Source organism: Paroedura picta, chromosome 10, assembly GCF_049243985.1.
Source record: "Paroedura picta isolate Pp20150507F chromosome 10, Ppicta_v3.0, whole genome shotgun sequence".
Lineage (NCBI taxonomy): Eukaryota > Metazoa > Chordata > Lepidosauria > Squamata > Gekkonidae > Paroedura > Paroedura picta.
In genome coordinates, this window is record NC_135378.1 from 38,426,730 (window position 1) to 38,452,366 (window position 25,637).

Sequence of the window (25,637 nt, forward strand, 5' to 3'; positions counted from 1 at the left end):
AGAACTGAGGGGAATGGAACATAAACAAAAGTAATCAAAGCCTAATTGGTCATCTGGAAGTGATCTGAGACAGGATATATATATATATATATATATATATAATCAATACACAAGATCTATTTATTTACAGGTTGATTTCAAAGAACAGATCAGCAGCCCAGGTCTCCAGCTAGATAAATGAGAAACCTGCCTGAGGCACATGTGCCTTAGGCACATAAATTTAAACTAATTATGGTTTCAGAGACTGGCTTGAATTTTCTTTAATGTTTTCAGGCCAAACAGCCTTTTGCTGACAGGCCACTAGGTTGGATCCTCACATATACAGAGGATTCCACCCACAGCACTCTTGCCTTGCTCAAGTGTAAGACTAAATATTACAAGGTTGGCTCATCACCAGAGATAGGCATAACAATTAGGTACTCTGTTCTCTTTCCCTCTGCTACAATAGCAGGCAGAGTTACCTTTTACTCTTTTTCTGAGCCAGACCTGAGCTCTCAAGGCTCTCTCTCACCCCAGAGGCAGATCTCAACTCCTTCCTGCTGTGCTTCCCTCCAACATTCCACCCCCTCCTGAAAAGTGATTGGAGACTGGAGCAGTACTCCCATAGGCTGAGCCGAGTGGCTGTTTTCCCATTCAGGGGCAAGACAGCCTCATGCTCCTGGCATCCAAAGCTTAATTACTGATCTGGATAAGGCTCTGGGCTAAGTCAAAGACCCCCACATTTCTACATAAGTGGAGGGTAACTTGTAGAATTTAAAACTGTTGACAAATGTGGCGGGAAAGGATGCATCCAATCTGCTTCCATGTGCCCTCTGAACTGACACAAGTGGGAACTTACAGAAATGCTGAGAGGCTTCCAGTTAATTCTTATCTGTTTTCTACTAAATCAGAAAGATGCATTTGATTTGCTGATGACACTAATGTCCCCTCTTCATAACTGGACGCATACAGCTGAAATATGATCCAGCCTTGCAGCAATACGGCAAAACCTGGGCTTCCGACAGGACATCATTATATCCTGACAATTTCTATGTAATTGTCCCAAATAACAAGCTGACACAGCAATGATAAGCTATGCTTGAATTACAATGGAGTGGCAATAGTTTAAGACAGCTCTTTGAAAGGAAAGTCAGATTGCAAACATATTGCCATACAGAGAACAGTAGTGCGGGTCACAAATTAGGTATGTGGCAAGCATTAGACGACGGATACCGAATCAACTACATTAGACAGCGCAGTCCCTCCCCCCGTCTCCCCATTACAGCCTGTCACTATTAGTGGGGAACTTTCAGAAAACAGAATTTGCATTGTCTAGTTGAAAACTTCCCTGTTTGATAAATCTAACATTTTGCTCATAATAACAGTTTTGACAGTACCTCTGCTCACAGCAAACTGCCACTGCCATTTGATTTGCTCCAGTGGTGCTTGGCTGTCACAGCTTGTCATGTGGGAAGAAAGCGCCAGATCTAACCCCATGTGACAGGGTTTAATCATTCCCATTACTCCTGTTGGCTGTTTAGGCCACTTTGAAGGATGTAGCATATAGTTCTAACCGACAAAGTGTCCTTGTTTTACAAACCAGAAATGCTATTTGAAGACTAGATGTTTTGGATCAGGATTTAGAAGTATAGTTTAAAGGGAATATGAGAAAACAGAGAATACAAGCTTCAAATATCTCAAAAATTATTTCAAAACATCTAGCTCATTAGATAGACTAAGTAAATTAAATATGCTTTCAAATTAAATCTGGCTCACAAAGAGGTCAACAATGTGTACATCCTTTCAGCAATACGTATGAAATATGGAAAGTCCGTTCGGATGCCTTATTATCATGTGTTTGCCACTTAAAATCTTACCACTTGGCATCAATGTCTATAGTCCCTCTACAGCCTCCGACTATGTGGTTGAGACCAGCGTTACCACTCCTGGATTTTGCTCGCTTACTAGCCTCCTTCCAATCTGTTACAGCCCCCAGGCACTAATTCTGGACCTGCACCAGAATCCAATGTAACTAAAAGAGTAGAGCTGGGAGTCATCAGGATGTTGATGACATTGCACTGCAAATCTCTAGACAATCTCTACCAGTGACTTCATGTAGAAGTTGAACAGTACTATTGACAGATTGCACTGCAGTATACCACAAACTAACTATCATTTGAGCAAGCAGGAGTCACCCAACAGTGCCTTTTGTAGCCATTTGAATAAGACAAGAGCGAACTAAAGATAAACATGTGGAAAGATGTCTGGCTTTGCTCGTTTAGCACTCTGGGAAGGTCCCTGGCCCTAGTTTATCTTTTAGTCAGGAGAGGTTTGAAAAGCATTAGCTCCCTCCCCCTCACTTGCTCTTAAACAGTGGGAAAGGAGAAAGTGCCAGATGCCTCATACTCATTCAAAAGAAGCACCTCCTCACCCGCAGGGAAACATCCATGACTACTGGCATGGGCTTTCCCCCACTTCTGTTTTTACCTCCACAGAGCTAATCTATGAGAGAAGACAACAATAAAGCTATACAATGTGTTGCCTTTTTAGCAAGTTAATTAGAAGTTAATGACTGGTGGTGCTACCTTCCTCTCTATTCCCTGCCTCTAAAAAAACTTTTCCATAGTTCCTAACAAGTTTCAGTTTACACAGTCAGATATCCCTTTGTTTCTTCCATGTTCCTTGTCTTGTGTCTATGTGGCATCATCCCTTGGTAAGGAACAAATTAAATTTAGACCTGTGCTCAGGCCCCTCCTGAAGAAATTATTTGTTCACTTTCCCAAGGGATTAATATATGTGAGTAGGAATTAATTTCAGCCTGATGGTCTACCTATATTCACACAGAATCTAACACAGAAAAGAACGGTAGGTGGAGTCTCCCAGAATTTTGGGCTCTTCTGTGCCATGAAGGAAAAATGTTCCTAGGCAGTGATATCACTTTATTTTCTATATGCTCCTATATTCCCACCATTTTTATTTTCACTTACTCATTTTTAAAAAAAGGCTATCTAGCCCTGCAGAACAATAATGTTTGAAAAACTAAGAGCAGTTCATTTTTTTTTAAGAGAGGTTGCATAGCTTTCAGAATACAGAATTCTTACATGGTGCATTCTAAGATGTGCTATTCAGTTGTACAGCCATATGCTTTGTTTTGTTTTAAAGGTGTTAAATCTCTGAAACACCTATAAAACATATTACATATTTTTAAAATAGAAGAAAAGCAGCTGCTATAAAAAATATTGGTTTCCTAGGTTAGGCATGACAAGAGATGTGGAGTGCAGAGTCTAGGGGTGTGTGATGCAATTTAGTTGAGCCACAACACACAGAGAGAGGCAGACATGGGATCAATGCTGATTTGGGGTTGGTTGGGTTTTTTTGGGCATCTCCTAAATTGAACCATGATTCTCTTATTTGATTCAGGAGCTGAATCAGTAAATCCCAAATTGATTTGTCTTTCAACTCAGGTAATTCAGGTTTCCTGAATCAATGCTCTACCTTTCCAGTGATCCTTTTCACTTCCCGCCCTTTGGAAGGTGGGAGAAGTGAAAGAAAGCCTTGAAATGGCTACAGCAATTCTAATTTAATAATTTCACTTCTCGCTGCAGATCAGCTGTGTGGTGGGCTCTTTGTGTACAGGTGGGGGGGGGGGTCGACCTATACTTTCCAAACAACCCCAGCTGATCTTGCGGAGAGACCTCCCTCCACAGTCAACAGTTTGTTGGGCTCTGCAGGGAGGGCATTTGAACCAGCCCTGCTTGTACAGCCCAAGCTGATCCCTGGGAAAGAGAAGCCTCTACACAGGGTGAACTGTTTGTCAGGGAGATTAAGCATGCTGAAAATTTATAAACTCAGTCCACAAGTAGACTTAGCTTGCTTGAATACCCTTGATTATGTATGAGGTTAGCTACTGCTTTTATCCTTCTCCTATTCCCTTATGAAGTTCCTCACAAGCACAGAAGTCTGCTAAGCAACTTTGTGACTGAGTTTTAACTGCTTAGTCAATGACAGTTTATAGCTGTTTTCACCCAGTATAGGAAGAACTAAATAATCTCATTTACCAAAGAAGAGGCAGTGTCTCCCTTTGGCCGTTGTCAGTCAAATAAATAATCTATACTGCAAAGCACAGTATCACTTGCAGTTCTTCTTTCTTTGTGTCCATACAGTCAGATGCATCCCAAAAATGACCAACACTAGAAAGATCACATTGCTTGCTTTTTGTGTATGTGCAGTCAACATCCATTTTTAAAAGCTCTCTCAGCAGCATTTGATATGGTTGATCCCAGCCTTTTAGTCTACTATCTTGCCATTGCAGGTACCTTTTGATTGGACCATGAAGGAGCAGCTAAGCCTGGCCAGGTCCCAATGCTGGATAGAGTACAACTGTCTTTGACCCCATCTGTTAAAAGCTTGGGAGTGCTCCTGGATACTTCATAAGAAACCCAGGTAGCTCAGGATGCACAAATGTTGTTTTCTTTCCTTTTAATTGGGCAAATTTAAACAATCGAAGTTATATCTGCCTCCTTCAGACATGGCCACAGTGATCCATGCAACGGTCACCTCCAGACTGGATTACTGTATTGTGCTCTATGTGGGCCTGCCCTTGAATCTACTCTGGAAATTACAGCTGATCTAGAATGCAGCAGGTCATGTTCTGATGGGTACCCCTTGCTGTGCTTCATCGCTTGTTCATGGGCAATCAAAGAAGACACACAGAGCACTAAGAAAAAAATTTCAACTTAGCAGATAGATGGCAAAAGAAGCCATGTTGAGAAATATTGTGAAGAAAGCAATATAACTAAACACATGTAATGCATCTGAATTCATTTGAACAGCTGGCTGAACACGTAGCTTCCTGTTTGCTCCTGGTGAGCCAATCAATGGGTGATTCAACATGAGTAATACAGACAATATTAATGGAAAAATAACCAACTTTATGACCAAATTACTTAACTATTATTCTTATGCATCTATGTCACTTATTCCTAGGTATCTATGTTGAGTTCCAGATTAGCTTCTAACCTGGCCATGGGACAGAGATAGTTCTGGTTGCCTTGACAGATGACATCCAGAGGAAGCTGGATCTGGGCAACTTGGTGCTCCTGTTTTACTAGATCTGATGGCAGTGTTCAACACAGTAGATCATAGGCTTCTGGCCCATCTCCTAGCCAACATGGGGGTCCAAGGCACAGCTCTTGAGTGGCTGCATTTTTTTCTCCATGGCCAGGAACAGAGGCTAGGGGGAGCATCTTCTAGTGGCAGGCCCTGATGTTATTTAACATCCACATGTGCCCCCTCACCCAGCTGATTCAGATATTTGGGCTGGGTTATCATCCGAATGCAGATGTCACCCAGCTATTTCTGTTAATGGATAGCCACACATTAACACCCCCAGCTACTTGGAGTCTGTGGAAGATTGGCTCAAGCGAGTCAGCTAAAGCCAAATCCAGCCAAAGAAGAAGAAAAGCTATTAGGACAAAAGGGGGAAATGCACCACCAATATAAAAATATCTTGCTTAACATCACAAACTGGCTGCCAAGAGCAACTGCTTATATAAATATAATGAATAAATAAATAATAAATAAAGCATTTAATAATTAGTTTGCAGGAGGATTAGGCTTGGAATTGTTTTTTATGTAAAATGTGATTTCAAAATTATTGTATTTCATACACACATGGTATCTGCCCCGAACCTCATGAGACAGGTAAGATAGAAAAATAAAGTATTATTTATTTATTTATTGTACTAAAGACTTCAAATATTATCTATTTTTGCTACATTTTGGTCAAAGTTTTCCTTGGGCTTATCCACATGCGATAAATATAGTGAAATGCTTACCTAATATGGGTGTTATATTCCGGCCTTTCCACATGACGTTGCTCATAACCAGCATCTGGCCACATCCTCCATTTTAAAGCACGAGTTTGGGAATTCCATAAAGTGAATTCACATACATAAAAAGCACTAGCTACCAGAGAGCAACCAACAGGCAAATAGCACGCCTCCCTAGAGATTTTCAGGACTAGAAGCCCAACAAATCCACCAGTGTCCTCTTTGGTTCTCCTCCCATGTGGCAGTAACCAGCCTCCTTGCTAACTCTCAGGTGCATTTGCCTTGCAAGGGAATATCAGTTGTACCTCAATAAGGACACGGGCACATTTTACATTTGGCAAAAAATTGGCCACAGCCATTTATTGACAGATGAGCATGGCAGGAACATGGAGATGGATAGAGCCCTCTTGTGGTCGGCTGATGGCAAGGTAGCCCCTGTCATAAGGCCCGCCCTTTTCGAACGAGGCCAGCTGACCCATGAGAGGTGGGAATCCAATGGACATCTGTCTGTGTTGGATTCTGACCACCACCCAGAAATATGGGCAATCTTCAAGCTCAGCATCCACTCAGCCCCTAATGGTGGCCCACAACTCCAGGAGAGGCCAGCAGGTAAACTCAGCTTCCCTGAACCAATCCGCCCCATTTTCCATAATCTGCCACAGAGCACGGGGCATATTGCACCCCCTGTTCCCACCATCATCCATACCTGTAGCCATTCCGAATTGCAAATCTAATGCCATGCAGCCACATGTCCATCTCCCATTCGGTTAAGTGCACCCTGTCCTCAAGGTATAGGGCCCATTGCCTATAACCAATGTCTCTGTGCTGGATGACCTTTCCTCTGGCACACATCACAAATTTGGACACTGCTTTGTCCATTTGTCTCCGAGTGGTTGTGGGCTAATAAATTGTAACTGAAACTGGAAAAAAATGGAAGTACTACTGGAGAGAAGAAGGTCTCACCTGAGATTTCAGATATCATCTGTTGTGGATGGGGTTGTACTCATCTTGAAGAAACAGGCCTATAATCTGAGGTTGCCACTGAATCTAAGACTGTTGCAGAATAAGTAAGAGGCATTTGTGGTCCAGAGTGCCTTTATCAGCTAGCTGTGGCTTTTCAGGGGCATAGAATAGAACACAGTAGAACACTCCACTTGAGCAGATTCAGAAAAGATTTGGCCACTGTGACCAAGTTACAGCTAGATTGTATTACTGCAATGGATTCTGCATATGATTGCCCTTGACAAGTGTTTTGAAACGTCAGTTGTTAAAGAATGCTGCAACCAGGATGTTTAGTGGTGGGTTATAGAATCATAAAATCATAGAGTTAGAATGCACATCAAGGGTCATCTAGTCCAACCCCATGCATGCCTGGCAAAAATAGTAAAAAGTCTGGCAGCCAAACCTCTGCAGAATGCAGGATCTTTAGCACTAATTCTTGGCTCATCTATACAGGCTCCTAATTTGTTTCTGGGCACAATTCAAGGTCACGATGTTGACCTTTAAAGCCCTAGATGGTTTTACATATGTGAAGGAATGCCTACTTGCTTATGAACAATCCAGATACTCTGGTCATCCTTGGATGCCCTGCTTCAGGTGTCCTCACCTTCTGAAATTAGGTGGATGGCAGCTGGGAGAAGACCTTCTCAATCATAGCACTAAATGTTTGTAATTCTTCCCAGGGAGACTTATCTTATGCCATATTGCCATAAGTGAATATTTTTTTGTTTTATTCGTTGTTATTTAACTGATTTCTTCTTCTTGTCCAATGTTGTATTATTTTTGAAAGGAAGCTAAAAGAATTTTGATAATTAAATCTCTCCAAAATTGATGGTTATTCACCCCTAAAATCCACATAAAATAAAAAGAGGTAAATTTGTAACCGTCCCACTGACGTATAACGTCTGAAGCAATTACAAAGGAAGCTGATGTATTTTTCCATAATATTTCAAAACATTTTAATGCAGAGATTTCCTTTATATTTTTTTAGAAGCAGCAAGGTCAACTATATTCTTCTAACAGGTGTAGTCCTAAACCAAATAACATCCTTCTAAGCAAAATGATTTCAATGGCCTTAGAAATTTAAAACACTGTTTAGGATTGTATTTTAAATTCCCTAGATCATTAAACTGTTACAGTCCCCTATACTAGATATTATGTAACAAGTCAGCAAGAGCTAGTCTTGGAAAGCAATTTCATAGAATACATGAAAGCACCAAAAGACATTAAAGTGGATTTCCACAAGGAAAATGAAGAATTCCCAAATATGTCTGCATCAAAATGATTCTTAAGCATGTTAAACATTGTTAGAACTCAGAATAGAACACAATCCTATGGCAACATTCAGAGTCACAAAGGAATCTTGAACAAATTAAATGAGCTATACACAGACTGAAAGGTCAGTAGGATGACCAGCACTTGTAATTCTGGTGGAACTGTAACAATCACTCTATAAGTGTGGTACAAATGGAACAGCTGCAGCCTTTGATCAAAGGCTGACAGTCTATGTACAACAGAGAAATAAATAATATAGGCCAATTTTATTAGCCCAAATAGTATTATGTATGCTAACTGTTCTCTTTATAGACTAGTAGGACAATTGTACAGTGTGGCTTTGTGTATTGTAGTAGTGGTTCAAAATTTCAATCAGCTGCCATCAACAGTAGGTTAGATCAGTGGTCCCCAACCTTTTTATCACCAGGGACAAGTCAATGCTTGACAATTTTACTGAGGCCCGGGGGGGGGGTAGTCTTTTGCCGAGGGACATTGCCGCCGCCCGAGCCCCTGCTCCATTTGCTTTCCTGCCAGTGCCCCTGACTTCCCATTACCCACTGGGGGGTGCTGCCAGTAGCAGCTGTGCAGTGCCATGCCAAGGGGGAGCTCCATCCATGGCGGCCACCAGAGAGCACCAAAGGTGAGCCGGCGGCAGAGTGGCAGGACAGCCCCTGAGGCAGCATCCGGGGAGGAGGACGAGGAGGAGCTGCGGACCAGTACCGACTGATCCATGGACCGGTCCCGGTCCCCTGACTGGGGGTTGGGAACCACTGGGTTAGGTGACTATACTGGCAAGTTTCAACATAACCTTTTCTTTGATAATGGCAGCACTAAGGACTGGTTCTGTGTGTAGAAGAGAAGGAGTTGTGCTACTTCCTTTGTCCCTATATGCTCCAAGGAAATGGCAAGATCAGTACTTCACATTGATAGGATATGTTAATAGAAGCAATTGGGATCCTGTCTTCCAACATGAGGAGCCTAATTAGATGGAAGCAATGCAAACCACCACAGTCGAAGAGGGATATAGATAAACTGGAAAATGTTCAGAGGAGGGCAACAAAGATTTGGAGGGGTTTGGAGACCAAGACATATGAGGAAAGGTTGGGGGAGCTTGGTCTGTTTAGCTTGGAGAGGAGATGACTAAGAGGGGATCTGATAGCCAAATATTTAAAAGGGTGCTATATAGAAGATGGAGCAAAGTTGTTCTCTCTTGACCTGGATACCAGAACCAATGGGATGAAATTAACTCAAAAGAAATTCCATCTAAACATCCAGCAGAAGTTTCTGACAGAGTGGTTTGTCAGTGGAACAGGCTTCCTCAGGAGGTGGTGAGTTCTCCATCTTTGGAAAATTTTAAACAGAGGCTGGATAGCCATCTGACGGAGAGGCTGATTCTGGGAAGGTTCAAGGGGGTGGCAGGTTACAGTGGATAAGTGATAGGGTTGTGAGTGTCTTGCATAGTGCAAGGGGTTGGACTAGATGACCCAGGAGGTCTCTTTCATCTCTAATGATTCTATGATTCTATGATTTAAACCTCATCCTTATTTTCCAGGTACTTTCACCTCAAAGGAAAAATTAGAACTAGGACAAATGTTGGAGGTCATCACTAGGCATGTGTACACACACACACAAATAATACCGTTTCAGATTTGGCCTGAAATGATTTTGCTGAATCTGAAATGCACAAATATTCCTTCACTTTTATTTGATTTGGTCAAATCCCAAATGTTTCAGGGATTTTGTAAATACATGTCCTCCGTTCTTAGGCAAAGCTTTAAAAGGTAGGAAGGAGTTTTTAAAGGGAATAACTGTACAACAGTCATTATCAGCTGTTAGGTGACCTGGTCACTCCCTTTAAATCCCCCCTCTTCCTTCTCAAGGTGGCTGAGCATTTAAAGGGAGCAGCTGGGGCTCTAAGCACCTGATAATGACAGATACCTTGTCCTCCCTTTAAACCCCTCCCCAGCTCCAGCTGACACCTGCTTTGAAGAAGAAGAAGAAGAAGTTGGTTCTTATATGCCGCTTTTCCCTACCTGAAGGTGGCTCAAAGCGGCTTACAGTCGCCTTCCCATTCCTCTCCCCACAACAGACACCCTGTGGGGTGGGTGAGGCTGAGAGAGCCCTGATATCACTGCCCAGTCAGAACAGTTTTATCAGTGCCGTGGTGAGCCCAAGGTTGGCTGCATGTGGGGGAGTGCAGAATCGAACCTGGCATGCCAGATTAGAAGTCCGCACTCCTAACTACTACACCAAACTGGCTCTGTAATGGTGGGGTGAACATTTAAAGGGAGAGTGGCAAGCTGAACAGCTGATAATGATAGGTTCCCAACCTGCTGAGAAAGGATTTAAAAGGAGTGGGCAGGGCACCTGTCATTATCACCTGTTCAGCACATGCCGTTTCTCTCTGCCTTCTTAGATGCTGCCTGAGCAAGTGGAGAATGATGCATTTAAATGGATGAATTATGGCCAAATTGCCAAATTGCAGTTAGGTCACCCTGATTCAGACCATTTGAATGCATGGAATGGGCAGTTTGGCTTGGATGATCCATAAAATGGATCCAAAGCAGCATTGATTTAGGTATTTCCATCTTGCCAAATCAAACTATCCACACCTACCCATCACATAAGCCTTCTATTCTGGCACTGATATCCTGGCACTAACTGGAACCATACCTGCTTATCTTCAGCTAAATAACTTTATCATATGCCCTCAGAATATCTAGCAAACAGGACTGTATCTTTCTTCCTCATTTAGTTTCAACCCATCACGCAGATTCTAGCCATAATCCTTATATTCCTCTTCTTATCACAATTTAGCAACACTTTTCTTTTCCAGCAACTGTTAAAATGAAGTAAGATGATGTTTACCTGCGCTGAAACATTAGGAAATTCTTAGCTTAGATTCAAAATATTGTCATTGAATTAATGCAAATATGTTTTAACTACAAGCTTTTAACTTTTGAGATAAAACTAAACTAGCTGACAACATAATGAGTATATACTTAATTCTCTTACTAATAAATATTTTCAGAGATATAAAGCTTAATGAATCTTACAGACAAAAGTTATTGTAATTTTACAGGTGTAAAAATGAGAACTCTCAGGAGATGTGAGAACAATAATTTTAAATTAATGTAAAATAACAAATAATCTCAAAGTAGTAGTAGATATTTGATGTTGTAAATATTTACTTCTCCATTGTATATAAAATATTAACAATAATATGAACATTTTCTCCTTCAACATTAATGATTCTGTGCACTTCCCTGGTTCTAACAGACTCTTCCTTTAGTTTTCAGACAGAGAGAAAACTGTTGACACAGAACCAACATGAGTTTCATATATATGCCCTGCCCACAGTTTTGAATCAATTGAACAAATTTTGAGTCCAGTAGCACCTTTAACAAGGCTTTATTCAAGATATATGAGATTTCGTGTGCATGCACACTGCTTCAGATGATCTTCTGCTTCAGACCAACACGGCTACCTGATTAAATCTATCATTTTGAATCAGTGACCTATGATGATGACTCTAACATAATTTGATAGGGTTGTAATTATTAGAATGTAAAAAAGGAATGTACACAACATTGACAGAGCAGCCTTGATAATCATAACAGAAATAATTGTACATGCAATATGTAAGCCTGCTAACATGGATGCAGACATACCTCAGCACAGTCAAGCAGGCTGCAAAGGAAAGAACTAGAATTCACTTATTAATTAATGGAAAAACAGAACAAAAAGTTGTATCTGATTAAAATCTGGTTAATGACAGATAAAGTAGCTGAAAATGATAAAATAATTGTCATTGTTTAACTGTATTGGGTTTCTCATTGAACCTGGGAAACTGAAAATGTGCAGGGTGCAGAAGAGTAGTGTTGCCACCCCACTCCCCGTAGAGGCAAGGTCCCCCAGCAACAGGTCATACCCCCAGCCATCAATCAGCTAGACAGCAAGGTCTAGATCTCATAGCCAGGATCACACTGGAAAGCATATCATCATGCCAGCAATGTCTAGGTGATGCTTTAGTATTTAAGTAAAACCTCTCCAGTAGAAGCTGCTTTTACCCTTTTCCCCAAGTATCAGAGCATCACCTAGATATTGCTGATGTGATAACATCACTTCCTATACAATGCTGATGATGAGGCCTAAGGTCTTTTTTCCCCCTTATGTCCCACCCCCACCATATGTTGGTTGTCAGATGAAACCCAGCAACACCATAAGACTATTAATCCAACTTTATCCTTCTCAGTCCTAAAAATCCCATACTAGCAAAACTAGTAAGTATTCAGTCTTATTATATACCTGAAAGATATTAATCTTCCCGTCTTCACACTCGCACTGTCTAAGTGGCCTGATTGTATTCAGATGGTTTTTAAAAGAATTCTTTACAGACTATTTAAGGATGTATTTATAGAACAGAATATGTGTTATCCCACTCATGGTGCGTGCAGCAAGTATGCAATACTATTGTGTTGACCATGAAAGACCAGGCTTGGTGAACTCAGAGGCCAAGGATCTCAAAATTTGCACAGAAAATAGCTTTGTATGGTTAGTTTTCAGCAGGTTCCCCTATATACTATCACTTTATCCCATTCTGTGAACTTTTGTTGTAATTTCTCTCTCTGCTCTGAGTCAAGCAAGATAGCATTGCATTGATTTGCCATTTAGAAGGTTACATTTATACTGAGAAGGTTCACATTTATTGTCATATTAATGGCTGTACAAATTCTAACAAATTTTACTCTGTCAGAGGAATTCCACCGAGAAAACGAAAATGGAATGGATTCCATTTCAGAGGAATTGGTTGTTCAAATTCCTTAGTCAAAATATTACAGATTGCTCCATCTGAGAATACTAAGGATCTCCATCTAAATAGGGTCAATCTAAAAAGGGTACATATGGACTGGGAAACCTTTTCTGTGTTGCTTGATATTTGACTAACAACAATTTATCATTATTATCATCTGGAGAGTTTATATAGTCCCTTCAGAAATATACAATGCATTCCTAAAGCCAATCTGTCAAATTATTGGAATTATTATGTATATAATAATAACAACCCTTTATTGGCATAAAACAATAAGAATCAAATACCAAGCAGGGTAATATTATAGGATAAAATAGGCTAATATTATAAACTAAAACAGGATAAAATTGTAAGCATTTTTATGTAATTATGACCTGGCTAAATCTGTGCCTGTACCACACAAGTGTTGCTATTCCAGTTTTATTTATTATAGTTTTATCAACATTTAAAATTCTCAACCCTCCACTTGCATTAAGAGAGTAACATGAAGAACACACTAAGAATAAAATGAATAAAGCCCAACCCTTTAACAAGAAGCAGCCAACACCAAACTTCTGCTACTTTCCTCCATAAGACTTTGGCGTACCACCCCTTCCCTCAAAGGGATGTTCAGGCTGCTTCATGGTAGATCCAGTTCTCACAAACGTGGCTTACTAGTGGCCATAACAGTTGCAGCACTGAGGTGAATGCCTCAGGCCTCTCTGGGTACAGGGATGTATGATTATTTTTAATGGATAAGGATCTGAGTCAGACAGGAAGGCGTGAGTCATAGACATAAGTTAAAGCAAGCAGCGGTGCCTCAGTTAGTGGGAGGTATCTCTTCTAGATCTTTTTCAGAAGAGCATTTTTCATAGGAATGTGCCCTCTGCTTTTCCCTGGAATATGTCATCCTTTCATTCTTCCATATGGGCAGCTCTAAAAACACACACATTTTTGTATTTTATCTAAAACACAAACTCGTCAACAGAAAACCATAAGGACACCAGGTCAAAGTGCCAGCCAGACTAGTGCTGAAATTCTACCAGTTAGACATGCTTATCGCAGAGAATGTAACGTAAAGCACTGGGAAAGTTTTTAGTGAATGAAAAGAAATGTCAAAAAAGAAGAAAGCAAACACTCCTTTAAAGATGATCTTAAGTTATTTAGACAAAAGCACAAACCTGGACAGAAGCCATTTTCCCAGACCAAACAGATTATCTTTATAACTGGAACAGTTGCTTAAGCCAGAGAGAAAGTTCTAAGTAGGCATGTTTTGGATTCCATCCATTTTCGCCCTTGATTGCTTCCAGCACTCACCACACTCCCTATACATATTTTTCCTACCAAGCATTACCTTGATGTTTCCCAGCTCCCTCTATCACATTTTTCTACACACCCTGATCCAGCTGGTATCCCTCTCTGTAAATGTATAATGACTTCATCTTTAATGCATTGTGCTGCAATCTTAATGTCAGCTAAAATATCCAGTTAAATTTAACAAATTCTTCAAACAACATTTGATCCAAAAAGTTCAACATTTATTAGAAAACTGGACAGTTGGTCCAGAAGTAAAAAGGAGAATATTGGAATAGCAATTCATCCTATGGTACTTCTTGAATTATTCAGCAGTGAGAGACTAAATGAAGTATTTGGTGGATTAACTTCTCTACCTTAAAAAGCAGATAGTACAGCAACAGAAACTCATGGTTGCTCTGGCATTGGTAAACATACTTTCTGTACCTGACTCAGAGCCAAGTAACCTCTCATGTCACTGAGTTCATCCTAAACTGCACAAGTGTAGATCCATTTGTAAACCCATGTGCAACTCACAATAAAGTGCACAACTCAGCATATCTTGGAGATACTAGGTTATATCCAAAGTGAGACTTTCCTGTTGAGACCACTCCCCCCTTTCACCTTTTGTTCATGGAGGGAGAAGGACTAGACCCATAGGCACAGCAGAGGAGGCACAGTGAGTGTTTGCAGTCGGATAGGAAAACTGGCAAAAGTCACCATGCCTTTTTTCTGAATACAGAAGTGCTCCAAAGTGCACAGCAGCCTTTGAAACTTCAAATATGTAGTAGGCATAGATAATTTAAAAATAATGCAAGAACTGGCAACAAAGACATCTATTGTTTCTACCAGTAATAATGAAAGAGAGCAAAGTTTGCCATGTTCAACAATAATTAACAGAAATTGCTCAATTTTTCATTTATTGGCTTTTAACTAATTCTAATCTACTGCCTTAATTCTGCACTTAAATTCATCGTTATTAAATTACTGATATAGGACAGACAGGCAACCAATACAGAATCTTCAATAATATGTAACTATTTATTAATTACAGGCTCATGATGACTGTTTTAGCATGTCACTTTTATATAATATTTGCCCAAGTTAAATTTGTAAATGTGTGGAAGTACTGAATTACCTGACAATAAATGACAAGTCTTAAAGGGAAGCCTTTGTTATCTCACACTGATGTTCAATTATAAAGACATCATGAATTTGATTGCTACAGGCCATCTGCTGCACATGCACTTGGCAAAGACATAATCTGTAGACAGGCCCAAAAAGCTGCAAATGAACCAGCAAGACCAGTTCAGTAAAGCTGTAGGCAAATCTGACTGTAAAGAATCTCCTGGCCCTACAGAAAAGTTACAGTTCAAGATACTAAACTGGCATATGACATAATTTCAGCAGGATGCTCAAGTCTCATCAAGTCGCTCAAGTCACATGGCTTCTAAGATCTGCCTGAGACAACTTGTTAGAATTTGGTTTGTGTTTTTCGACTATCGTCATCCCCACTAAAAGAATTTGAGTTGCAATGCAGTCCAATCGAAAATCAACACATGTTGACAGTTATTAGTACAAATACATTGATTTTTAACATGATCTGCTCACAGTTGTGATGTGTGTGGCTAGTAACTTGCCTGTAGAAAAACTTCTAATATATATTCTTAAATAAAAGAGCAAGCTCTACTTCTTAAAAGGGAAGAGAAAACTGTCTCATATCCTAATACATGTTCAGCAATCTGGAAAGATTTTCTTCCCGAAGGGAAAACACATAGACATATCGAAGTAACTTTTCTATGCTCGTCTGCTCACTTACCTTCTCTGATGAACTGGTTGTGGAAAGATTGTGTAGATGCAAAGCTCAATTAGTGTAATTTGTGTATCCTTGGATGTCAATCAATGCTGTTCAGAGGTGGGACTCACAGGGACTCTGTGCATTAATTAAGAGTTCATCTCTGCAGAGTTCTCTTTCCACCTAAGGACCAAAAAGTAAGTTTTAATTAGATTAAAAAAGACAGTATGTCACAGGCAAAGTAAGAGAATTCTTTAGCTGAAACCTCAAGAAGCAAAGGAAAGGACATTATTAATACCAATCTTAATGTCACCGATCTCTTGCTCACATTTAACTGTAATTGATGGGAGGGGGGCTGTTTTCTGTATAACGTCATACAAAAATGCATCTAAGCCCTAGAATGGCACATGAGAGAACTTGTGTTTTCACTGGCTGGTCTAGATGCCAACTTTATTATTGGGCCCCCGTCTAATTATTGATGCTGAGCTGATGCTGATTGAGTTCAATTACATTGCTGTAGTTAACGGCATTTCTCTCTGATGACCCGCTTATTCTCTCATGCTACCCTGAGACTGAATATGCAATGGGCAACACAATGCAAACTCAGCAAAGGCAAGTGAATAGACTTGCAGAACACATCCTTTTCATTGGCTGAGTGATGAACGGAATGTGCAATTGCTGGCTGGCCCACAAAACATGAGGGCTCAAGAGAGGGTGGAAACTAGCTGGGCTCGCGAGTGTCAGCTGCTTCAGAGACGCCAGTCTCTTCCAATGGCCTGTGCGAGGGATATCAACTATTCTGCTTAGGACTCACATGGGAAATAATAGCTAAATAATTGATTATAACATTTATAACTTGAAGGAGGCAAAACAAATTTTAAAAGCTGGTCCAGACTCTAGAAAATAAACATGTCAGCTAATAGCTCATATGAAGCAAAAGGGGAAAACAGGAAATAAAAAATAAGTTTACACTTGGAAGAACAAGAACAAATTAGGCTGTTGGTAGACAAAATAAAAAAAATGAAATGAAAGCATTAAATGGACGTGCCAAAAGACCCAAAAATCAAGAAACAAGGAATAAAAGCCAAATTCAGGAACAGAAGTACTGTGAAGTGAGAGGCAAAATAGGTTTTTAGTGCTGAAATATTATAGACAGCTAGAAAAAGAAGCAAAAAGCACATAGTGTACCCTTTATATGACATAATTAATAATAATTAGAATGGCAGTTGTTTCAGGGAGAAATAGCACAATAGGAAGATGTGTCACAATTTGAGAAAAGATTTACTAGCTGTCGGAAAATAATCAAATATATGTGCTCTACTTGTATTGTATTTCACAGCCAGGCTATTAAAATCAGGATGTTTTGGGAAAACACAGCCATTGTGCATGCTATAAATTTACAACCTAACTAGTGTACCTGATACATACTGAATAACAGCTGCAAAGCTGACAACATAGAAGTCAGGTTTTACAGGTACTCTGTGACAATTTTCCTCCTCTAAATAATAGTGTATGATGAAAACATAACGAGTGGCATGTGGGGGGACTAGGTCTATAGAAGAAACCTTGGCAATGTAATCCGACAATTTATGTTAACATTATTCTTTCACATATTTTACAACACATGTGTGGTGTTTATACCAAAGTTACACGCTGGTATTATGATCTAATTATCAACATATATAACTATGTGTTAATGAGAAAAAATATTAAATCTATAAGCATTCTACCATAAAGCAGCACAGTGATAGGTTTCAAATTAAAACTATGGTATTTTTGTTATTCTAAAAGCTTAGTTATTATCCTGCTAATGTATAAGTTTGTGGCAGGCCCTCTTCCATGAACTCACCACCACTACTATTCAGCACATTAAGCAGATCTGATTCAGTCACAGAACCAGGATGGTAAATTGATGGAGTGTTGGATTAGGATCTGACAAACCCAGGATAAAATTTGTAATCCAGGATAAAATTTGTAATCTGCCATACACCATAGGCCAGAAAGGGTTAAGAATTATATGAACACTAGGGGCCAAGCTTTTTGCATTCAGGAATACGACATGCACTAGATGGGGGGGGGGGAGTGGAGTGGAAGAACTCTGCTGATGGTCTCTCCCTCTCTCCAGGATCTGGAAAGTGCAGGCTGGAATCCCCCAGACAGGGAACTCACTGGCAGGGGCAGCTCTCATGCAGCAGGGATCTGTAGCCTCCAAGCCTGAAGTGGGAAGTGGAAGGAGGAGGGGGTGGTCAGGGGTAGGGGGCAGAAGGTGACTGGCTAGCTGCTGGACAGACAGACAAGCCGGTTGGAGGAGGAGGCACTCAAGGGCGGGACAGCCACCCTGAGTGGATGTTAAGCACTGAGTGGCACTTAAACCAAGACACACACTCTCCCTCCAAGACCTTACTAGAAATATATTATGTGGAACAGATATAATCCACTCCTAGCAAAAACTCCATCATGTTTCTTAAAGAGCAGAGATATGTCCTGGAAAGACCTGAAATGTCTTACAAAGTTTAACTTGACCCCACCTAAGGCAGTGGTCCAAATGTTTGAAGAGCATATGCTTTCCCTACTAGCAATACTTTTCTTTAAAAAAAAAAAACGTATTCATAGCTTTGCTCCTGTTTTTTTTTTAATTGATTCAGTTGTCTAGATTCAGTTTCAACTTATTCTCCTTCATTCAACTGCGGACACTGCTTCACACTGGAAATGATAGCATCCAGAGGCTGACAAAAGAAATTTCAAGTTATGTGTCATCTGAATATTGATGTCATCCAACTCCAAAACTTTTGACAGTGTCATTCAAACACTTTTATCAATTTGCAGCTAAAGCTGTCTCCATCTCACCAGCAGGTCAAAAATTAGACTGAAAAGGTCAAAATAAGAAGTTTCATCTAGTTAAGTTTGAAGTTTCTCTATCGCCATCCATCATCTACAAAAACAGCAACAGGGAAAGAGACCTATAATTTGCCAGGTCATCCTTATCTAGGGAAGGCACTTTCAGTAAAGGTCAAATAGTTGCTTGCTTCATTCCTCTAGGAAAATGGCTCTTGTCTAAGGAGGTATTAATTATCCTTGTCAAAAGAACTCTCAAACTCTCCTTGCAGGCTTTAATTAGGGCAAGGATCAAGTTTACGAGTGTTGGCTTTCATAACACTTTGGAGCCTGTCCACTTCACTCCAAGAGATGCATAAAAACTTGTCAAGTCCCATTTCAAATTGACCCTGGATAAAGTTACTTATCAACTTGAACAGCTATGTTTGTCAACTCCAATTGTGAATTATTACAATACACATGCTATACAACTGATTCTGAGTCATGCAGTTAACACAGAGTGTGAAAGAGATGTGTGTCTAGTATGTGAAACGTTAACACTTAGAGATGTCTGTAGCTTGAGATTCAAGCACTGCACATGCTATATCTGAACATATCTAACAAGGCATAAGATAGGAAAAGCAGAGAACATGACACTTGGAGAGAGAATCCCATTTTTACCCCAACGTGCTAGTTCCCACATGCCTGCAGTGCTTCTATTCACCCGGTTCATGTGGGGGGCTGGCAATGGCAGATGGCAGCTCCTAGTCCCCTCCTTCTTCCAGTGCCCTGCAGTGCTGCTGCCTTTATCTGCCCAACTACTTGCAGCACTGACACCTCATCTTCCTCTACTCATGCAATGGTAGTGGAGGCGGCAGTGGTCAGAATGACAGTGGGGTATCTTACTCTTCCCCCTTCTACTTATAGTGTCACTGCTCCCCCCACATGGTTCATAAGGCAATGGTGGCTTCCTCTCCTTCCACTCCAGTCTGGGACGCTGCCTTCTCCCTGACTCACACAGTGGCAGCTCCCTCTCCTCCTCCCCTGCACACCTCCTTTAAAATGACAGCCAAGAACTTGCAACCCAGTATGAGATGTTGATCTTTTCATAAATACTTATTTATTTGTTTGTTTGTTTGTTTGTTTGTTGATTTGCAAACTTTAGTTTGGGGGGGGCAGGAGTGTCACCCAAATATATAGAAATGTATGCCCTATTTATCTCCTGTATCCATTCTCTTTGTTTTTGCATCTGCAAGGGGACCCAGTTCTAAATTAGATACATAGTTATTTGGGATCAGAATTCCAAGTAGGGGATCAATTAAGCATCAATTAATTATTTGTACTCTGGGAATGATTGTGTGTTCCAGTTTTGTAATATAAAGTAAAGCTTCAATTCTCAATTAAATATATTTTATACAATGGAATTCTGATTTCAAATCACTTAAAATTCTAGAGAGAGAGTACAGAGCAAAGCCATGTTTATATTTGCACATTTATTAGGTCTACTGGACTTTGTAGAACATTTTGATTTTCTGGAGCACTTTGAACCTGAGAAGGGACAGATTAGCATCTCAATTCAGGGTTTTTAGAGCCTACTCACATCATGGATAAAGTAATATAACAGAGAATCATTGTGAGAACAGGTGGCAGGATTTGCCCAAGCTGCCATTTGGCGGGTGAAGGGTGGGGCTGGAAAGGAGCAGCTCAGGCTGCCTGGCAGCATGAAGCTAGCTCATGCTGCTGGCAGTAGAATGAGCTGTGTGGGAGGTGGGGCTTGAGCGTCCACTCAGGATGCCATTCCCTGTTCCCTGCCTCTTTGCTGGCTGGCAGGCAAGTGACCTCCCACCCTCCCAGTTTTCATATGTTTAATAGTTGCTATGTTGTGTTGTTGTCACAGCAGGTTATGCACATGGGAATGAGCCTATTTTGTGGGGAGCCGGTGTGCAATCAGCCTTCTTGCTGGGTTTGTGGTCTTCTTAAGGGGTGGTTGTAATGAGCAAGGAGGTTACCTGATGAGTAGGCCAGCATAGCTCATTTATAACCAGATGGCTCTGGGGGTAGTCAAGGGGGTTCACGCCCTTTGGCCCCCCAATCTGGGTCATCTCCCATCTTAGCGGAATCAAATAAGGAGTTTCGTATTCCCAGTAGGGAATAATGATGTATTCCTTTAGGGGTATGGATTCTGGGTTGCAGTCAGTGGACTGCACAGGTTAGGCTCATACCTATGTTGCACCAACCCTCCGATGGAGGAGTTTGAATAAGCTATGGCCTTCTACCAGTGAAATTGCTACCTTGTGCACTGCAAGATGTGGTCTGTGGTTTATAATGAAACCCGTGAGATGTATAACAACATGTCTAGTAATCCTGAGAATCAGGAACTTCTACAAAGACCAAATGAAGACCGTGAGATGTATACCATCATGTCTAGTAAGCAACAGATTATCAGGAACTTCTACAAATACCAATGTGTGGGGGGAAGGCAGGCTGACTGTAGTTCCTTGGTGTGTGTCCACTGCTTGCTTGGTAGGCATAGAATTCCCTTTCACACTGGCTTTAGCAGCAAAGGTATCAAAAAGAGCACAGGAATTAAATGAAATTGCTGCCTACAGTATTTTGATTAGAAGAGATTGTAAATTTTCTTATTCTTCCTCTTCACTTCCTATGATTTGCTTTGGATACCAACACTGTAGGCAATTTTGTAAAAAAACTAGAAAAAGAACAGAAGTACAGCTAGGGTTTGTAATTTTTGCTTATACCAAGATTATTGGCAGCTTCCTGCTAGTCACATTTAGCACAATCCTTGTCATTTGTATCACTTGATTAATAGGATGACAGGAATAAGAGACATCAGACTCCAAATGCAACAGTAAATCTTTGTTCTTCTAAACAAAGATATGAATTACATTGCTGTCATTCACTGGGGACAATGTCAAAAAAAAAAAAACTGTACCAAATACGAATTACATATTAGCAGCAGGTTGCCTTCTTAGCCCTTCCCCTTCATGTTTTTCTCTGAACCACACTCAATTTGTGGCTCTGGAAGCAAGCCAGAAAAACAAGGCTAACTCAAACAATAAAATCTCAATGATCTACTGAACTGTGACTGAGATTTGTGACCCGCTTTGAGGCGAATCAAATTCAGCAACAAAACTCCTTATACAGAACGATCAGCAAGTGCCTGGCAGAATGTCAACACAGTGGTACTAAATATTCTAAATGAGTCATGCTGGGAACTGTGGGACATCATGTGCTGCCATGAAATAATTATAAGAAGTAGATGGATTCATCTAAATGTACTTTTGTCACTTGAAAGAAATATACCTCCAAGTCTAATATGTATGTTAAACAAAGAAAATCCTTACATAGAACAAAATATAACATACATTCTTTCCTTCTCCACATAGAAATAAGGGACATTGAGAGATTCAGTAAAGCACTAGTTCCCAACTGGAATCTCTGGATACATGAACAAGACATGTTGGAGAGGGAGACTGCCCTGTTTTTCCCTTGATCCTGAATTTCCTCCTTTCCACCAACTCCTGATGTCACAACGTTTTGGCATTCTATTTCACCTTCTTGATGATGTGACGCTGAGTCAGACAGAGGGGAAGTCAAAACCACAGATAGAAGAAAAGAATAAGTAGATGAACTGTTTGGGGGAAACTTCAGACAAATGTAAGTCTTTTGGTTGCTCAGATTTGTAAGCAAACAGGAATTCATACAGAGAATTATAGAAGCCAAGGAGTATGACGTGACAATGGACAATGGACTATATCCACATAACGCCCCCCATCCCCACTTAATTGTTAAGAAAATTGTGTCTTTGATATTTTCTTAAGAAACTGATTTCTACTGATTCCCCATTTCCAGTTCTGACCAACAAGCACTTTGAAATTTTGTATTGGGGGATCAGCAGATCTTCAGAAATAACACAGTGAGGCTTTGCAGTGGGATGGGGGAATTGGTGGAAATTGTCACCTACTCTACAAAAGCTGAAGAGCAATTAAACTTTCTTAATATGGTTGTTTATGGGCCACTGTCAGACATTTTAAAGAAACAGTGCCAGGAAAGTTGTCATGTGGTGACCCTTCATCTCATTAGCCATGTGCTAAAATGGTTTGTCAACAGGGTTCTCCATGTCAGAGAAAAATATTTACCATGTTTCTGAAAATAAATCAAAACACCTAGATCAAAGCATATTACAGTGTTCATCCTATCTCTATCCAAGTCACAAGCTCTATAAAATAAACAACATTCCCTAAAAAAGAAAGAGGAAAAAATCTAATGCACCACTTCTTATAAGAGACAAGAAAACTAGTATATGTTACATTTAGAAATGTCTTGTGGTCAACAAATTTTGGAGAAGTAAGGACAGCTTGAGAATGTATCATGTATCAGCAGTGGACCTACTTTGAATATGATTCTTTTGCAGGTAACAGCACCCATATGGTAGCTGAAAATCATTAATCAGGCAACCAGAGCTCAATTTTTTGTGCTTGTCAGACAACAACCACTGCTGACTCTAATGAACATCAAAAGAGGATGTTCACTTTAAATTAGGATGCACCTGTATGTGATAACTTCAGCTTCAGCATTTTGCTGTCCCAGTCTCCCCAATTATCATTTCCATTTGTCACTTTTTTCACATACCCTCCCACCCTTTTATAAATTAATTTGTTTTGGTTGTGCAAACACTTCAGATCCTGATTAGAAGGGTTTTTTTTTTAAGACTACCATCTAAGAAATAGCCTTTCTGGCACAATTTCCAGTATACATGACACTGTGGGATCTCTCCATTTAAGAAAATAGGATTTGATTACTATGTTGTTCACTGTGTTTCACAGTTTCTGCCTCCAATTCAACATGAAAGAAACAAACCTCTTCTCATTTATAAAAGTGAAACCATCCATGGAATGAAATATGAAATCAGACCTGTCTGCCCTTTTCAGTATATGCAAGATGCAAAAGGAAGATGCATTGATCTCTGCAAATCTATAATTAATCAAATAGCTAATCTTGTAATCTTTGCAAATGTAGAGTTAATACCAGTATTGCTTATGCCAATAATTTCACTATGCTGGTTTTATATTTATGTAAAAGTCAAAGGCTTCTAGACATAAATGTAATCCAAGCAAGAATTAATGAATACAGAAGTGGGATCAGAAGGGACAATAAGAAGGGTGTTTGAGATTGCTTTAAGCAAGGAGTGAAGAGAGAATTACGTCATAACAAGGCAGTTACCAATGTGCAACATGTCTTGCTACTGAACTGTAATACCTGTCCATATCTGTAGTCTGCACATCTCATTCTATTTTTTTAAAATATTCCATGCAAGTTTTCCAGACAACTTGTGCCCCAACTGGTGCTACACTGAAGAAGATGCTGTAATTTTTATCTTCCAGGCATAGTAGAAATGCACTTGAAATGCAATGCTAATAGAATGACACCCTCCTACATTCCTTGACATCAATGAGCTTAAGAAAGTGTTAAGTGTTAATAAAAGTGTTCAGCTTTGAGCAGATGAATGAGTAGTGCAAAGTTTAGATCTCTCAAGAAAGCAATACTAAGCAGGTCACTACTCAGTATTCTACTAAGGTCTATTCAATGAGGATTACTCCTAGGCAAGTGTTATTAGGCTTGCACCATTATCTATCTGTATCACTGTATTGGTCTGGTACTCTATCTCATGGCAACTCCTTTCTCCAAATGTGGCAAGATAAAATATTGGCATCTCCTGTGAAATGGCCTATCCAAGGATCAGGGCACAGAGCACAAAAGAAGCAAATTACTGCTCAGTAGGCAGTTTGCTTCACATAGCCTGGCTTCTGGCCAACTCTCCTTTTATTACTCTAAGGTTCAGCCTTACTTTAAACATACAGTACAGCATCTGGTAGAAGGAGACAAAGGTTAAGACATCGGCTACTGCTCATTCCAGTTAGAAAATACAAGCAATATAGAAAAAAAACAAAACTCAGTAACTACTTTCCTTTTCCTCTGAAAAAAAATAGCAGCAGCTAATAACACTAATAGACTTGCATGTAGGAACCCTTTGAAAATATTGTAAGAATCACAGAATTCCCAGTGGTTTAGGAGTAAGAAGGATCCTAGGGACATTCCATCAGAATTAATGTTTTAAAGCTACATGGTTTGCTATTTTCAATAAATGCTCCATGGACTTAATCAAAACCTCTACACAAGAAATTAAGAAACTGAAACATGAATTGTTATATCCTAAAGATAACATTAAGGTATATAACAAGGGCAAATTGTTTTGGGAAAGATCAGCCATGCTAGATGAGGAAACTGAGACAGTAAATTTGAAGCTTAAAGAAATAACATTCAAGATGTTTCAGAGGGACCTAAGGGATTATGGAGAAAACAGAGTATATAACTGGCATAGATCATCAGGGGATAATCCGGTTCAGAAGTTTGTTTCCCTTGTGAGATCTATGGGAAACTAGTGATAAAGTTGACATCAATTATGACTGGAAATCTTCAGAGGGTTCCCTTTCTAAACCATTCATCTCTGTAGCAAATAGAAGCTTTGGCTCTAGTTTAGTTAGACTCTTTTTAGAAGAAAACAGCTCAGTCTAGTAGATATTTTAAGAACCTTATTGGGGAAGGAGATCTGGGAAATGGGAGAGGAATTAGACCATTCAGAAAGGTCCACAGAATAAGAATTTTCAGTACTCCAGAAGGGCCTATCTGATTAATCATATGGTAGAACTTCAGTGAAGATTGTTAGCTGATTTTTTTTCAAGGGGAAAGAAGCATCTTTAGTAAACTATAGAAATATATTTAGACCTAAATCTCCTTTCAGCCAAACTTCCAATAACCCAAGGGCTCATATTCTTGAAGA

The 25,637-nt window shown here is 40.0% G+C and overlaps 1 protein-coding gene across 22 annotated transcripts in view; it reads right to left on the reverse strand.

Annotated features, from left to right (window-relative positions):
* TENM3 (teneurin transmembrane protein 3) overlaps window positions 1-25,637 on the reverse strand; it is a 1,688,047-nt gene that overhangs the window by 760,367 nt on the left and 902,043 nt on the right. For all 22 annotated transcript variants that reach the window (XM_077302333.1, XM_077302335.1, XM_077302356.1 and 19 more), the window contains one exon: window positions 15,989-16,147. The gene's annotated coding sequence lies outside the window, so the exon portion shown is untranslated. The remainder of the gene's footprint in view (window positions 1-15,988; window positions 16,148-25,637) is intronic.